The sequence below is a fragment of the Pecten maximus genome, chromosome 10 (genome assembly GCF_902652985.1).
Source record: "Pecten maximus chromosome 10, xPecMax1.1, whole genome shotgun sequence".
Classification (NCBI taxonomy): domain Eukaryota; kingdom Metazoa; phylum Mollusca; class Bivalvia; order Pectinida; family Pectinidae; genus Pecten; species Pecten maximus.
Genome location: NC_047024.1, coordinates 19200309 through 19219548, shown reverse-complemented (window position 1 = coordinate 19219548; position 19240 = coordinate 19200309). Strand labels below are relative to the sequence as shown.

The 19240-nt window shown below is 34.0% G+C and overlaps 1 long non-coding RNA gene across 1 annotated transcript; it reads left to right on the top strand.

Moving 5' to 3' along the window:
• The first annotated feature begins 911 nt into the window (after nucleotides 1–911).
• Nucleotides 912–18671, top strand: LOC117335726. The gene is made up of 4 exons (XR_004534482.1): nucleotides 912–1401; nucleotides 7517–7598; nucleotides 9999–10080; nucleotides 18181–18671. It is a non-coding gene; the product is annotated as an uncharacterized LOC117335726 (long non-coding RNA).
• The last annotated feature ends 569 nt before the right edge of the window (nucleotides 18672–19240 follow it).

Here is a 19240-nt window from a genome sequence, read left to right as displayed (position 1 = left end):
TAAATACAAATGTACTAACATTTGATCAAATTACTCCTGTTCAATTGCACCAGAATAGTGACTGAAAGGCATTTAAAAGATCACTTATATTTACATGAACCTTAAAACAAAGTTATAATTATATCCCAAAGCCTACTTAACTTTTGTCATAAATGCTTTCACCTTAGGAACAGCGCAAAAAATCGATAAAAATTACATAACAATGTTTTGTCTTATTTACCTTGCATATCTGGAGGCAAAAATTAACCTTTCATAAAGTCCCACGGTGTAATAGTCGGTGTGAATTATATCGGATAATTGTTGGTGCAGAGAGAATTGTTCAAAACCAATATTCCTTTACATGAAACTGCGTCAGACATTTGTTCGTCATAGGTCAAATCCGTGACTCCATGGACCTCGAGCGTGGAGAGTCAGGAAAACAATGTCTTCTACAGTGTCCTTTAATGATGTAAGGAAACAACATTTATATATTTGTTTTTATTTCTGATGTCAACGTAACGACACTGAAGTGACGCGAAAATGCTGGTGAAGTATCAATGAATATTGACGATTTTTGTTATCCACAACATTCAATCAAACAATCCGCAAGTCGTATTTGACATGCATAGCGGTATCATTGATCCATATTATCTCTCATTTTGAGATAAACATAGCTGTTGCCGTTGATGAGATGTTTACTCTTCCAAAACACCTGGTCTTTTGTCTCTATTAATTTCAATAGTCTTGATAATCTATATTTAACTCATATTTTTTCAAATATTTTCTCAATTACATAATTACATTATTGAATTAATTGTTATTTGTTATTTTCTGAATATGGAAAAATAATCTTGTAGCTTCATACAATTTTCCTCCACATTTCTATATATCACTAAAACGTTGTGTATATCAACATACAAGAAACAAAAAACGTCCAACGGAATTGTGTCATTATTATTAAAACGTTTGTTTTGATGAAACAGTCATGAAAATGCCACAACATTGTCAATATAATTTGCAATGGATATATATGCCAATCTTGCTCGCAGCTATAACAGTATTAGTTTCGTCAGAAAAAATGATGAACAGTTGCTTTAGCCAATGCAATAAGCTACATGATAAATGACGTGTAATCATTTAAAGATCAATAAGATGAACTTTTTATTTCCTGAATTGCTGTTTTGAACTGTAAGACATTAAGACCTTGTTTCAAATCTACGCTGCCAGTAAATAGCCATACCGCCCAATGTACCAATAAAACTAGCGCGTGGCGTCGTTCTCTCCTCATACCGATATCGATGAGCAGACGAACCTGATCCTCCATCAGTACCACAGTGCCGTGACACGTCTGCAAGAATCCTGGTGACAGAACAAATTGTAACACTTATAAACAACATCTGGAACTAACTAGATATATTGGAGGTAAGAAGTTTTGATTTTTTTTTAAGAATATTGATGGAGACTTTTATCATTATTTTTAGGAAATAGAAGCTAATTGGTTAATACGATATCAGAATTTATGGTTTCAGACATATTTTGTTTCTACGGATAATTGTCACAGCATAGTTCTACAAATTAAAACAATAAGCAAATTTTGTTATTATATATTTTACATAAAACTCTAAAATTGATTTTTCTTTACTTTTTATTGATTAGTGATTTCAAATAATGCTTTGAAATTATTTTGATTTGGGCTACCATAGCTTTCCTAGAAAAGCTAATGCAATACACTGATATCGTCATTGTAATAATTATCCCTATCAGGTTTGGTACATGAAATATATTTGACAGTATTATATACTGAAAAAAATGTATCATTTAATAATATCCAACGAAACATATTTTATTATTATCTTATTTATTTTTGGTATTTTAGACTTTTGTTTTAGAATGTTCTATTTGAATATTCACTAGCATTTCGGTTTATGAAACATTCTTAAAGGATTTCATTTCGCCCTGAAATCATAACTAATTGGGTTGTAAGCTTACTAGGGTATATGCAATTTCCCCATGCAACATTCAACATTTCCAGCAAACATTATCTTGTACTGATACATTTCAAACATACAGCTTAAATATTTCCATGGGACTATAAGTTCCCGTTATTAAAAACAATTAAATCAAGCGATTTACACCAACATTACTCTAAATGGCTATTCACCAAGAATAGAGTTTCCTATTGATTATACAAATGTTGTATGCTTATAGCAACACTTTATAGTTAGTTTAAAAAGCAAGTCCTCAAATTTTAACAGCTTTTGAATTATCAAAATGCATTTTAGAATATTTTTAGCGTATTAAGAATGCAATGGCATGAGCAAGTCTATATGTTTAACAGAATGCCTAATTATGAACAAAACCATGATCATAATTCAATCAATTTTCCCCCGAACTCTTGAAGTTACAGCAAACTAAACGGGACACATAGCAGTGTTAGGGTATAAAGGTGTCACTGAAAACACAATAGTAAGAATGACGGGTTAACATTTCCACTAATGTTCTTTTCATTGTCACTACACCCAGCCTCTGAGTTGAGATAGAGAGCATGTTTTGCTATATTTTGGAGTTATCCAGCTTATTTATAACCGAGCTGTATGGCTGGAAGCAACAAAAGGAATATCCAAAATGACCTAGGTACTAATCTGATCAGTAGAAATCAAATCGAAATTTAAATTATCAAAATATTGAAAATATGTTTTCACCTAACACACTCTACATACGACAGTTAACGTGTCGTATTTGTCAGCGGAGAGAGAATGGTACGCTCTATTAAATGTGTGAGATTTTAAGGGCTCCTTCATCTCTTATGCTCTCACGATCGTCTGAAGCCTAGCATATCTTCCTAAGAATGAACCGCTAAATAGTGCTATTTTGGAAGCATAGCGCACATGATATCCCATTTAAAATTAATACCATTTCCCGCTGGACCATGATGCTATCATTCCTATCATGATGAAAGTGACTTCATATCTGGTTAATATGTCTGTTCTATCTATATATATTTGATTACACGTCCGGTAATGGTTGTTCGAAATTAATATAAAATAAAATGTGTACACATAATGCTCGTGTGATATAGTCTATTTGGTGTGTCATTTATTGTAGTTGTAACTGCCTTATCGAGATGCTTTAATGCTTAAATATTTAATCACTTCTCGTGAAGAAAACGCATGGACAATTGCAATTGCTAAAAACATAACATGCAACGAGAATTAAACACGAAACATTCCCTTTAACTACTTGTCCTTTTCTTAGCATATCGCAAATATCTTGTTTAGACAGCGGCACGTGCTAAATTCAAGTTGACATCATAATCAATATATATTTTACATAATGATATGTAATGCCTCTTTAACAATGATAACATACATAAGATATGGCAAACCCTGCTGATTACTGATGTGTGGAGATATATATGTTAATTTTCCAGCACTCTTAGCGTCTATTTAAAGAATAAATACATCGGAATTCCATTACAGTGATTAGACTTGAATTGGATACTTCCGGCATAGTAATGACGTTAAACTCATTAACTGTTTATCATCGCCGATAACATCGTGCGTGTGATACGTTCAAGCGTCACGTGACATTCAGAAACAAAGAACGTGCTTTAGTTCTTTATCATTGAATTACAATTCCAATCGCATATCATTTTGACTAATAATTTTTTTTATTCATGAAATATACCTAAACAATTGTCCGCTTATATACGCTCTGATTGTAGATGTATGTGGTTAGGTGTTGTTTTTACATTTTAAATAAATGACTTGCATAGTGCCAAGTACTATCATAACGTCACCAAAGACACAAAATTACTTGAGAACACTATATTTGATAAACAATAAATCAGTCTCGGTCATTGGCAAGTGGTTAAATGATATGGAATTGAAACGATCAAGTCTATTATATGTGTTATTCATAGCGGGACAATCAGCTTCAAAACATTGTAAAATAAAACAAAATACATGTTTGTACCTCTTGCTACAACCACACACAGCGATTTTCAAGTTTGTGACTGTATCTTCAGTTAACGCATCGAATAACTCCGTGCAAAAACTTACTACCTCTTCAATTTCCAATTATTTCCTATACGAATTTCAAAGACTTGGGAAGCTAGTTTCGTCGATCTAGAAACATCCACTCAACAAAAATGCATTTTCTATTAAGAATTTAAAAAAAATGAATTATCGGACCACTTTCCAAAACTAACAACGCTCCACTTGCCATGAGAGTTTTCATTTGCAAAATGTTGAGAAAATAGATGACAAATAACTATATTGAAGCATATATCGTGATAAAATGATAGGGCCAAAATGACACTTAGTTAGAATTATGAGAATTATTATAATTTTGGCAGATAACGCATTAGCAGACAATGTCTTCCAAACAACTTTTGGCGTTTCCATGGAACAAATATGACTCATTTGGTTTCGTTTCCTATTAGGCAGAATTCATTGAAGGGCTCATTAGAATTTAAGATAAAGACATTGTAAAGTCCTTCAAATTATCTTATTTAATGGATTAATCTATTAAATGGGAAAACAAATATCGTATTCACCCATCTGAACGTAAATGAAGTACTCTATTCTACTTCAATTCCCTCATCTCATACAACTTTATCATAAATGTCGCATTTTGGAATTTCCGGGTGTGAATGTCCATTTCCTGATAGTAACATCCTCCCTCTCTCCATATTTGCTGCCGAGATATACTGGTGTCAATTTATTCAATACTCTTTTGATTGTGTCCTATACCATTATTTTCCTGATTGATGTCGATTGCTCCATCACATTTGTTTAAGATATGTTGTTTTCTTCTTTATTTCGGTATTTATATCTTGATTTCATTAAGAAATATCTCCAGGTACGATATGATTCTAGATACAATGCATGCTGGATTCGCTATCGCGGGTTAAAGATATCCAAAAACATTTATTCTTAAAGGCTTTCTCCAAATACAAATCCTTTTTATTATTTAGATATATAATTTATACAAACGCCATGAACATTTACTTGTTGTCGATGTTCAGTCTTTTTCTTTTCTTTTTTTTTAGTAAAATTTTGCATGTAAAATTGTGTATGTTATATAATTTAAAAATATAACATCAGCAAGTAAAATCAAAAATATAGTAATGTGCAAAATAAATGTTGCAATTGAATAGCACCTTAATTATTCTTTATTTAAAGCCACATACTCCCGAAGAAACAAATATCAATGTTTTACATTTTGAGTTTTTTCAGTTTTCTGACTTGATACATACCTAACAGACTATCATGAATCAGAAACTGAAAGAAAATGTGTATTTATGAAAGTATACGGGGAATTCCCATAAATAATAACTGTGGCTGCCGGACCAAGTTTCTCTGAAAATTAGTCCCACAATGCAACGGCGGGTTTTACAGTCCATACAAAATAGCGGAACGCCGAAAGCGTGGACCTGGGAAAACGCAGACAGATTCTGCCAAAAAAAAGGAAATAGACTTGAATTCCGATTTTGCCGGACGTCTATTGGATTGCTGGTTAGCTTTTGAACATTGTCAACTTCACTGATCTAAACTTTTATCGATGTTTTGTTTTATGCATATTGCTACATTTGAAAATTAAGTATTTAAATGTAAACTATATGTATGTTTATTTTGTTCAGTTATTACGCTAATATTCTGTTAATATGCTCAAATGAAAGCATACTTAGGCAAAGTTCACGTATTCACGATATGTAAACAACGGCAATGTGTGTAGTTTATATGCAGCGCACGTTTTTATAGCCTCGTTCTCGGCTCCGTGACACATCTCGCGATAAATATAAATGCGGCGAGTTATTTCTATACACTGATGTCTCAAAGACTCCCCCGGTCAAGTGTCCAGGCCAGTGGTCATTATATTGTTAGGAGAGCGTGAATGAGCATCTTGGATTGCCATTAATACATGTGTTCAAGTAGAATTTTAGGTCGTTTTGGAGTATGTGGCTTTAAATTTTCAGATTACTGTAAACAAGTTTTATTTGGCGATCTCTTATTTAAGCGCATTAGCAAATTTTAACAGATTAGCGTATTGATGAATTGGTGCGCCAAAATTGTCTTATATAGAAACGGTATATAGAAAGTGCAACGAGCGCAATCATAATTTAGCGTAATTCTTCTAGCGCGAAAAAGGCTAAAATAATATTACCGCAATAATATGTACACTTACAGTAAGACATATTACCAACATATTTGGAAATGTCATTTAATTTGTACAGATCAGCAGAAAATGACATCTGTTGTGGTTGATTAATGTGTATATAAACCAAATATACAAGACGTTGGTTTATTTCCAAGTTATAAAGGTCGTGCTCTTTTCAAAATTAATCACTATTTTTTGTGTCCTGGCGTGGCCTTGAAAACACCAGACGGACTGCCATTACTCGAAATTGTCAGACACGTAAACGTATATGTAAATTACTTTCCGTAAGGGTTTGGTCAAATTAATTGTTAGGACACCGAAAAAGAAATTTTTCCTCGTAGATAGAGTAACAAAATGCACTATCAAAATGTTTTCTTTTATGCAGAGCTAATTTTAGTTGGTAATGATTTAGTTCCTTGTTGCTTCAGGTATATGAATTCATGTGAAAATATTTTGATTGTTCGGTTACTTTCATAAGTCAAGGAAAATAATACATATTAATCAAATCTGAAATATTTCACATGTATAATATTTTGTCTCAGAAATAGGTAAACATGTAAAGTGTAAAATGTAAGGTAAACATATGGATTGCAATGTAAATGTCAATGTAAACTTTATTTTACAATAATTGCGAAACAAGTTATATCAACTTATATAAATCACGCTTATTGCCACGGATTGAAGCTCGCGAGGTGTCTTTCTGAGGGAAAAACACCAGAACCCGGGAAAAACCCACGTGGTTGACCAAATACCTGTCCACTCCGATCTGTTAATCGAACCCCTGTCACCTAGGTACAAGGCAGGTTTGTTACCAATGTGTCACCTGACTTCCCAAAAGTGTATTGTAACAGAGACTACCGACTTGTAAGCTAAATCGCAGTTACAACTAAAAACCGATCAAACGAAAGCAACATATGAACAAAATATCGACGTTATGGCCATTAATAAGTATAAGGAAAGTAAGAACTGGGGTAAAGGAAGGGTAAGCGTCTTCTGGTTTTGTTAAGGAGACGAAATCAATTAACCGTGACGCTCTTAAAATAGTAACCTGGTGCAAACTGAACAGCCAGGCATATCAACGGCCTTTGAACAGTTCTGACCTATTTCGTACCAGAAAAAGGAGGCTTTTATCTTTCAACAATGCTTATGACTAACAGCGACCACTATTACACTATAATCAATAGTCGTTGGCAAATACCAAACGCGTATACTCCTGTCTTTTACCACTGATCCCCGTAACATCCTTACATTAAAGTCCCTTTCTTTGATTAGGTTCTGGTAATAAAACTTGATAATTGACTGTGATGCTACTTATGAAACAATGGTTTATTGTTCAATGTGTTAACATTTTATTTCTTCTCTCCTATCATTGCAGATGATGCAATACATGTGCCGACTTACCATCTTGTTCCTTGTATGTACGATCTTGATGACGTCATCAGTGCATATGGCTTCAGGTAAGGTGAAACGGGGAATTCTAATAATAAGAGTATAACATTTACAACAACAAATAATTCAGAAAATCACCTAACATAAGTCATTTTTATCTAATTTGATGGAAAGTCACAAAACCCAAGATAGGTAATTGTCCAACAGAAAAATGTAGACACTCACTGAATTGAGTTAGCTCAGGAATATCGGCGATACCTTCCTTCGGTGTTAAGGATTAAACGCGAGCTTGAATGTCACCAAACGTACATACATCCCCGTTATTAAAAGCTGTTCTTTAAAATTATGTCTTAAACCCAGAATATATGAGGCGTTTGCTTAAATTATTCCCAATGCCAAACAGAGATACGAAATATTGTTGATTGTCATACTGCAAAAATGAAATATTAAGCATTTGATTGGTCAATCACCAAGCTGTAATTTTCTATATTCCGATTCTTCGTGGGTAATACACAGTCATTTGCTTTTAACACAAGGTCGCGTTCAAAGAGCAATGAAATCCACAGCAATAACGGAATATGTAGGAGCCGCCTGATTCACGACAGACGACATTAATGTAAAAATAAAGGAGGTATATTGATAACTGTTTTTTTTTTATAAGATGATTGTTTGTTTATGCGTTTGCATTTAACATTTGGATGGCAACGTCACGCTGTAAAACGCTTGAATGATCGAAGTTTCGAGACGTGACAGATTTTATGTTTATATCCAAACATAAAAAAGTAAATCATCTATTCGGTCGTATAAGACCGTGTCATAGGGACACGGTCTATCGTATGGCTTTTTATATGCTTGAGTGATAAAGTAATCATACCGTGCGAATAGTGGCGTGCCCCTGTGTTCCGACAACGTCAGCAATATTTAGGCCTATCTCGATATCCTTGATCAATCGGACTCTGTCTCTGACATATTGTCTAAAAATAGTCATGTCTCTATGGAGTAGATGGGTTAGGCCATGCCATGTTTCCTTGGTATTTTAAGCAACAATTCCAATTCAAAAAACGACACGGTTTTATATCATTATGTATCTGGCGGCTCGACTGTGTAATGGGAATTTATCAGTGCCCAAAATTTGATCCGAGAAACCACTCGAAAACTGAAAATATACCCTATACGATACTATAATGTTTATTGATAAAATAAACAAATAAATAACACGATCTTATACTTATTTCACTTCCTCGCACTGTTTCGTTTACAAATCTGCACTCGAATACAGAATATTCCAGTTGTTTAACCAAAATGTCAGAGTTTTCGGTAAATGCAGGGATTTTGAATTTTATATATATTCTTTTTAATGCATACCCTTGAAACATAAATACCACGCGCCAAGTCCACGTCTCTGTACTAAACCTTATCCTGATTGCAAAAGCAAATTGATTAGTCACATAGTTTACATATTAATTATTTTCATACAGTAAACAAATTATGTAGAAGATGCGTGTATAATAATCTTATGAATGACGACGTCATATTTCAGTTGCGACTCTGAAATGATTGAACCTCTTGCAGAGTTGCAATTAACTTCGAACCTTCTAAGAGATCTTACAAGTTTAAAAAAAACAATGCAAGTTATTTGCAATAAAACACACACACACACATCGTGGATGTATCTGAAAGCAAAGATAAAGGAAGTTTTTCCCACGAATTCAGACTAATACGAATTCAGACTAATATGAATTTAGACTAATATGAATTTAGACTAATATGAATTTAGACTAATATGAATTCAGACTAATATGAATTTAGACTAATATGAATTCAGACTAATATGAATTCAGACTAATATGAATTCAGACTAATATTCAAATGCAATTGATCCAAGAAAGAGGAGCTGTTTCTCCCTCAGTTTTCTGGATAATCATGTCAGCGAATATGAAAGTTTTTCGTGGAGTATAGATTATATATTAATAAAGTAAACACAGTCTGGCGGCATTCTAGTCCACGGCTAACCGGACGCTTTCCTAAAGTGTAATCTGACATATATGTGTCTGCATGTAGACCGGAAGTGATACCTATGGTTATACATTCTATATTAACTCGATGATTAATAAACGTATATGTATTTTCGAACTTCTCAAAGCAATGAATATATATGTCATTCTACATAATTAATAGAGACTGATTGATGTTAAATGAAATATATTCATTTTTATCATGATAGTAGATAGACATAGCTACATTATATATGCTTTATGTGATTATATTTCATTTCCGGATAACGCGATCCAAAGTAGATTAGACCACTATGCATGAAAATTGTATGTGTTGTCAAGGAGGCGGAAAACTCCTATGTTTACATACAGTTTCTGATTACTGACAATACGTTAAGGAACTAGAGAAACCATTTTATCTATTTGTAAATTGCGAAAAATAAAAATTGTTAAATCTTTTCTAATTTTATCTAGTTTTCAGAGATCAGGACGATGTTATCGACACCATTTTAGACTCGGAAATAGCTTCCCTTGACAAAAGAAGAATGGGATGGGCGTAAGTATTGTTCTTAATAGGTAACGAGGAGCTGGAATTAGCTTAAGCCCACTTTAGCTCTATTTGGTTTACTTGGCTTTGAATACGTCTTTTACAAACAATCCTTGTTTATCGATATAGAGCACACTCACTATGACTCTAATTTCACATATTACCGAATACAGATATGGGCTCGGCTGCTTCGTTATATAGGTAATTGGGTGTCAATAAGATCGGCCGTCCCTATTTCAACGCTATTCTTGTAGATGTGGCATGACCATACATCTTAATAAGCGGAAACCGCTCATACAGATATGAATGAAATATGTATTTCTAGTTATTTGTCCCTCTGCTCCCTAGTTATATGTACATCTATTCTTGCCTCCCTGGTTACGACATCCACGGATCCTTAGTTACCTGTTTTGTCGTTTCCCTAGTTACATGTCACGTGACACCTTATTACTCGTCCCTCACGTAATTTTCTTGTCAATATTCTTGATATTTGTCACATGATATTCCTTATGCTGATCCCATAGTATCTCCAGATATTCATCTCCCTAATTTTCTAGCGCCATTCATCTTCTCAGTTTCACAGTTACAGATATCGTCCTGTGCTCTCTTATTGTCGAGTTGCCTCCCTAGTTACTTTTGTTCCTAAGTTAGTTGTTTCTCCGCTTCCGGTGTGACCTGTCTTGTTGTATCTAGTATCAAAGTAGTATCATTAGTTACATATAAACCTACCTCCACGTTCCCTCAGTTTCAATATCATCCACTTAATTAGTTACTTGACATTTCGTTTAGTTAATAATGACAAGTAATATATAGATATGCCGAAAGACGAAATATGAGAACGATAAAATGAAGAAAAAATTTTTTAAACAATAACTCAAGTTAACTCAAGTTGTTGCTAGTTAATCGTATTGAATAATATGAAGTGAGGAGAAATTGATGATAAACTTTCAAACAGTGGTATTTCGGGTAAATAGTGTAGGTTGTATTAGACGATCTACATGATTTGTAAAAAAAAAAAAAAAAAAAAAAATTATTTAAAAAAAAAACAACAGTATTTCGCTAAACTAAACCTCACTATATGAATTTGGTGACATTTCGTAATCACGAAAACCAACACTTGTACCTGTCAGGCGCTGTTTTATTAAACGTGTTTATTTGTTCTGACATTTTGTCCAAAGCTACATATTCAAATATAAGGTTTATTGTGAATGTATCCTGAGATTAATCACCTTTGATCAGACGGTATTTATCCTGTGGAAGAGAATGCTTGATTAACGCCGTTTTGATGCAGTATATATATACCCTATACATTTCTACTAAGCCACTAATGAATACATAACCTTCGTGCTGCATGTGGCAAAATAAATCTTGTAGCCATATCTATTTCTTACTGATTAGCGAGCATTCTAATTAAAACGAGAAAGGCAACATAATGAAAGGATACTGTAGACTCTTGTTTAAGACATTCCTTACACCTGCGACCACTGCCGTTAGCTTATTAATTTCTTCTCTGAACTTTGCTTTTATCTTACCTGATTACACTTTACTCGATGGATTCCCAAATGCGGATACATGAAGGGCATTGGTGCAAAATGTGTGTTATTCTACATGCTAGGTTCTCATGTGTTTCAGACTATTTTAGCGTATTTTTAACGGTCCTTATAAAAACCGACAGACTAGCAACGATAGCACAATAAAATATACACTGTATATAATAAATTAACAGAAAGATTTTTTTGTATAATGGATAATGAATATTTAGGTGTATATAGCTATAACTGAACCTTTCTCGTTCAACTCGACCGACAAAATCAGTAAAAAAAATTACTTTGCGTCCTTGTGGCCAATAAGCCAATAGATTCACCTTCATAAATTACCTGTTAGGAGAATTAAATTTCCAAGTTCCTTGCTTTCTTTTCTCTGAAAGTGTGACCATAAAGATGATGATATTATGTTTGTTTGTGGGAAAGGTGCGACTATCGAAAATGGTTTGACCAAGCTTTGTCGTTATGGTACGCGTTTACATTGTTTTCGGCTAATATGGTGAGGTAACAGCACGCGGTCTGTTGTAGGTTTTCACTAGCACTCGTTAACACGGTAAAGGTGTCCGCACTGATGAAGTCTATGAATTCATAATAGTTAATATCAGTTTGTCTGACGACAATTTGGATTAAATTGTTACGGATTCAGAAAATGGCTTTTCATAAGGACCGAAGCCATATTATAATTGCGAAAAAATAAATATTGGATATTTTCCATTACTATTTGAGAATGTTCGTTCATACATATTTTTGAGTGGTCGGCACACTGGCTGGAAGTTGTGGTGTGAACAGGTGCATGTAAACAAGCATAGCAGACGACCATAAATGCCTCTTAGTTTTTGGTCTCACTTAAATAAAGCAGAAATATTTGTGGAGTTTCTTATTGTTCAGGAAGTCTTTTTATTAAATAGTTTCCAATTTCTAACAAACCATGAGGAGTTTTCATCAACTCTCCCACTAAATTATGTCAAATGTTTACTGTACCAGATGAGCAAATTATACCACCACCTACCAAGGTCGTGTGATTACATCCGAATATTTTCACCGTTATCGCCAGTTGTATGATACCGTCATTATCTACAATATAATAATGAATTGTTAATTAGAGATACACTAATATAATTACATGTAATCAGTCACCTATAATCATATCGACGTAATGTCCAGGTATACAGAACATTCATAATGAAGAAACCTTAACATTTAAGAAAACTTATACCAAAACATTTATAAAAGACAAGACGAAAGGGCCTATGCGAGCACATAAATACGGAAAGATGTACAGGATGAATTTAGTATCATTAACCGAGCATGCTCATAAAATGGGGAGATTGAAGTAGATTTAGGACCACGATGATTGATTTAGAAGCTGCTATTAGAGCATGAGATTTTCCTTTTTATAGAAAATCGATGACTGGGGCATTAACCTGAAAGAGGCGTGATGTGTTAGTGAGAGCAATCGTATTATGCAAATCAGCAAAATAAATCTTCCGTTTAAGAGGCCTTCAATGTCTATTAGTTATGACACCGGTGATATAACCTTCGTGGTTTGAGCATTTCTGATAGAAGTTTAAGATTATGTATACGGAGCAATTTGCACATGTAGTCCGAGCAAATAAATCAAGGATAAATTTTATGGATTTTTCGTCGTGAACTGAAACCTGAGATCATAAATGAGTTGATTACATGTAATAAAAATGTAGGTTATGTGCATTAAACTTGTCAATTGCTGGCAGCTTACACCGAAACACTGATATCAATTATTAGTAATATTAAGATTATAAATTACTCCAATTTTAGTCAATTTTTCCAGTTTTCGAATAATTCAATATTAAATATAACTGATTCATTTTCAAGTTCTTCATGACTTCTTAGAATATTACCATATTGGTTATTAATATCTGTATCAGTGTCTTGGTTGTCCAAATCCAACAGTTTCATTTTGTTTCGTTTTTGTTAAGCATGACGTCTTTTCCGTTAGACAGCACCTCACATGTAACTCAAGTTCTTTCTGGACAACAGCTGCATCTAACAGCCAATCAAATTTACTGTAACACACTATTCCGGAAAACAAATAAGAGTTGATGTTGTTTGGTAAACTGATTTATATAGATAGGGAAACTATCCACCGGATGATAGTATCAGTAAACAGTAAAGGTAGTTTTATTTTCTCTAAATCGTCGTATGGGGTACGTTGGTATAATATAATTATGTTTTCATGAAGAACATGCTGATGCTTGCAACCTTCAAACATGACTTTAACTGTTATTCTATGTATGCTTTACTTTGGTCCTACCTAAGAGATTGCCAAACCCAGTGATCCAGGCACAACATGTGCATGACAGCTGTACTGGCTATAGAGGACATGCTCAAAACTAATGACCAATTTGAGAAACACTTAATCAAAAGTTCCACAAAATTCATTGAACTCAAGTATATATCCGTAACCCAATCGACTCGTTGGAGTTAGGATTAGATACTTTTATTGGCTAATAACAAAGTTACCGTTAATGTGTCTGAAATAAATATATGTAAAGACAACATGATCAGGTTGACCTCTAAAAAAACGACATGAATATGTGTTTCTCTCGTCATAGCTACTTATCAACAATACAACGTGAAAATATAAAAAAAAGAAATGGTTTGTCTAATGCTATAAATGTTTATATACTAGTATTTCGTAAGTGAATGTGAGAGGTCGGCTGTTAGGAACGTAAAATCGAAGCATGTTAAATTCGGGAACGTTGCTTTTTATCGTCATTTTAACGAGATAACGCATTAAGATTCGATTGGCTGTTTGGCTTACTATCATAGTACCAGAACTGGTAAGAAGAATCCCTTCCTATGTGACGATGGTGATCATTAAAGGCCGATTCAGATAAGGCGCGAATCCCTTGGGGTGTTGTGGCCATAATTGTTATGCCCACTAACGATACAAATAGTAGTTGATTTATTGATGGGTGAAGCTTTCAAGCCCGTTCTCTTTCCTGAACAATACAAGATAACTAGGTTTCAACCTACGTTACAGAAAGTCGTGACCTTTGATCTCTCAGTGCCTACCATTACATGGATATGTATATATACGATATATATAATACTATATTCATTCATTCATTGGTTTATTCATTCATTCATCATTTGGTTGGTTGGTTGGTTGGTTGGTATAGATGCTGATGCATATAAATTAATAATCATAATATTCATACTCATAATAGTGGATATGTTTCCAGAAAACTCGTTTCCTCTGTTTTAGTTCTCATTATTTCAAATGTATGTCTCATTTGTTTTTATTGTGGGTTAATCCCGACATGTCATTTGTTATTTTTGTAGATTAACCTCGGTGTGTCATTATAGGATAAAACCAAATACACCCACGTTCTTAAACTTCCCAATTAGATACATTAGCTTTTGAAATACACTATGACAACACGAGAAAAGGCTAAAACGACATTACAATCACTTAAATGAACATTCAGTGTTAAAGAAAGGCATATTGCGAAATCTCTTCTCTTTTGTTTTCTTTTCTTTTTTTGTATCGTTCATGTTTCTATGATTTGTCAGTCGTCCCTGAATTAATTGAACGTAAATCTGCAATATTCTAGAGGGTATACTTAACCTAAATTCTCATTCGGAGAGATTATGCCGCGGACTCATCTGGCGAAACCAACCCAATTTATTGTCTACAGAAATAGATTAGCCCCTTAACGAGAGACTAGACGGCCATCAGCACATATTACTTTACCAATAGCTACCGGAAACATAGGTAATTACAAAGAAGAACAAAAAACAATCTGTGGAAAAAATCCTATTAGGAAACGGCCGAAATATAGCATATATACCTACAAACCTCGCGTTGTCTGTTTTTGCTTTGTAATAAAACTTCTAATGATATTATATTATATAAATTATTGCTTAGTGTTTTTTGTATTGTCACAATGTATAAGTAAAATAGGAAGTGAGTTGTTTAAAAAGACACCACGTGAGAACGACAAGAGGTCGTCAAGTGCATAATGTATTGGTTATAAGGTCTTCTGGTTGTCTAGAAATGTCAAGTGCATTATCATAGCTTTGTGTTTCAGAGTTGCTTTATAATACAGAGTATATTTCTATCGTTTTGGTTAGAATTAGATGGAGGATGAATTGTCCACTTGTTGATGGAAAAAATCACCTGACACGTTTTTATGCTTTAGTCGTCACCAATTCACAAGAAGACCGCTTTGCCTTTAAAACGGGATTAAAATGAAATATTTATATTGACATGACAATTTGTTTTTTATTTAATTATGACAGGGGGAAAATCAATATCAACTCTATAATGATGTGACAACCTCTAACCCTTGGGACATTTTTAAAACTGCATTTGACCTCGAATTCTCGTGATTACGTTAGAAAATAAGTACTTTATTTGTGTGGCCTTGATAAAGCTAGTTAGTCATTCAGATCCCTTTTTAATTGCCCTTACTAGCAATCAAGCAACAACACTACTAATTGCAATTTTGATACAGTTTCTAGTTTATGGTTGTTGCTGTTTGTGAACCAAGTGATGAATCAGTACAGTGACCATAGACAGTATATTGCAATAGTTGCAATCTTAATGGCCGTGGAATAAACTACTTGTAACAAGTGTAGTATAGAACTGGTGAACAGGCTCAGCAATTGTCTCAATAAATCCATAGACACAGATAACTCAATGCTGCCTCCGTAGTAGTGGATGAGAATGCTATTTATGGGTGACAACGCTATGGAGGTGTGATGATGTTATGTACGGTGAAAATGCAATAAAGGTTTAAAATGCTATGAAGGTAGACAGTGCTTTGTAGGGTGTCAATGTTATGTAGGGATGATAATGCTATGTAGAGGTACTAATACTTTGTTATGGGTGACAGTGTTATGAGGGGGTGACTATGTTACGAGGGGGTGACAATGTTATGAGGGGGTGACAATGTTATGAGGGGTGACAATGTTATGTAGGGGTGACAGTGTTATGTAGGGGTGACAGTGTTATGAGGGGGTGACAATGTTACGAGGGGGTGACAATGTTACGAGGGGGTGACAATGTTATGAGGGGGTGACTATTGTGACTATGTTACGAGGGGGTGACAGTGTTATGAGGGGGTGACTATGTTACGAGGGGGTGACTATTGTTATGAGGGGGTGACTATGTTACGAGGGGGTGACAGTATTATGAGAGTTGACCATGTTATGAGGGGTGACACTGTTTTGAGGGGTGACAATGTTATGAGAGGTGACCATGTAATGAGGGGCGACCATGCTATGTAGGGTGAAAATGCCTTAAGTTTTCTCGCTGTAGATAAAGTGATATTACAATGTAAAAATATTTGTACATTCTAGATCTTATTCCCCAAAGATGACTTAAACATTTCACCAGTGATTAGGATTAATTAAATGATACTAGCAGGTGCCGGTTTCTTCCTATTCTTAGGAAATTCCATAACTTAAATGTTCCAAAAAAAAATTAATAAATTTTAGGAAAAAATATCAGTTAAGAAACTTACCATATATTCTGTAACGCTTTCCGTAAATATAGTTATGGAATTTCCTCTTAAGGACTCAAACAACTAAATCAGCCAATCAGTTGGTGTTTCACCTGAACCAGTTGCCTGAGAAAAATGTACTTCTTAGATTTGTAGCTGTTTTCCTGAGTAAATAACATATGAAATGGGTACTTTCTATATACGATAATAAAGAATAAGGTCTTGAGGTTTGGAAAATCAAAAATATACACTCCTACTGAAAATAGAATTACGTAGGATTCGAGATGTAAAAAGGTAGTGTAGGTAATTTCCCTAGTGTACTGTAAATGTCAGGGTTACTGTCTTTCGAGTACGCGTGTGCTCTTATATGCCATTAAACCTATACAATAACAACATTTATCCGATACAAAAAACTTCAAACTTTAATTTGATATAAATTTCACATCATTTGAACTTCAAACGAGCGAATAAAGGGATGGGGTCACTAGTAATAACATATAGTAAATTATTTGATTGTGTGAGTCCTTATGGAATATTGATGAAACCGCGCCCAAGGCCTTTTTACAAGGTTTGTAGAAGAAGAAAAAACATAAAAGATTATTTCCATGTGAATATGGTAAGGATACAGTATATAGATATATGTGTCTTATAGCTGTTCAGTGGTCTCATCCTTCTAGTTCTTCGCGATTCTAGGAGTCGACATTGCTGGAATCAAACATAATTCTATAGATGTGGTAAAAGCAGATATTGGAACATTTTAAAATATTACTTACGTGTGTACACTCTCAACTTTTGTCACTATGTATTAGAATTTAGACGTGACAAGTAGCTATATTAATCCTCGGACAGGCATTACTGACTATATTGACAATTGTACAAAGAAGGGTGCATTACTCATAGAAGTCGTACATTGATTTAATGTAAGGTACATGTAGATAGAAAGGGAGAGATAGGGTACTCAATATTGGTAAAAGTAATATACCAACAACAGGAATATCAAAAGACCGTTAAAACGTGGTGCCATGGCAGCTAAATTATTTACTTGTAACTGTGTTTCTTTGTTTTCTTTTCAGAAAATGTAACCGCATGTTTAAATGGAGATGTGGAAAATCTAAAACCGTTCACCGGAAGAGGAACCTAGTTTTCGGAGAAATCTGATGAACGAAGAAGCGTTGCCATTTCCCCTCATTAATACACATATGTCTGCAAATATTACTCTTTAATCTGAAATCACGTAAACATTTTCACTTGTTTTGCCTGTTATCTGAACGCGAAGTAAACAAGAGCAAACATCCTAAATACGCACGTTTCAACAAAAGAAGCCAGTTTGGCATTCACAGAAAAATATAAGAGAACAGTTTGAATTTATTTTTATATATCGGTCACCATCAAATGTTCCTTCCGGTTTACACACTTTAGCGTTAAGATGTTTCAGCATGATGACACTTTAAACTGACCAATGAGAGTAATCCTATCACCGGTCGTCAAGATAATTATAAAACAAGTACACAAACCAAATTTCATTGTATATAAAATGTTTATCAAAATAAACTTATATTCTGTCTCTTTTGTCATTTGTTATCATTGAGCTTGAGGACGTTCAGCATTACCTCTTTTACTTGAAATATGTTTAATTATGAAAGCATACAGCTCCCTGGTGTGTCCGTTGCGGAAACATTTACAGAAGCAGGCTGGATTTGAATGGCAATCAGTTGAATACCAGATAGGGTATGTAAGCCTGTAATGAATGATGGAAATGTCATTGTGTGAAGATTCATCGGAGAATTTCTTGTATCATGTATGTTTTCTGTATATTTTATATGGACGAGAGGTGCTCCTCTTTCTTGTTATCTATTTTGAATCTTTTTAATTAATACTGCTTAATTTAAAGAAATGTCTTAACTAAAAAATGTCCATAGAGACGCAGTACAGAACTAAAGGAGAGTCCCTTTGCTAATTTATTTTCCTTTGATCCAATAATGCTTTCCTATGGAAATTAGTTTCGAAAAATTTAGTTAAGGTGTTGTCTTAAAAGTAAAGAATGCTGATGAAAGCTAGCACTTAATATCCATTAAAATTAATCCACTGAAGGTGAGTTTTGGTTTATGAATATAAATTGTTAAGCCTGAAGAA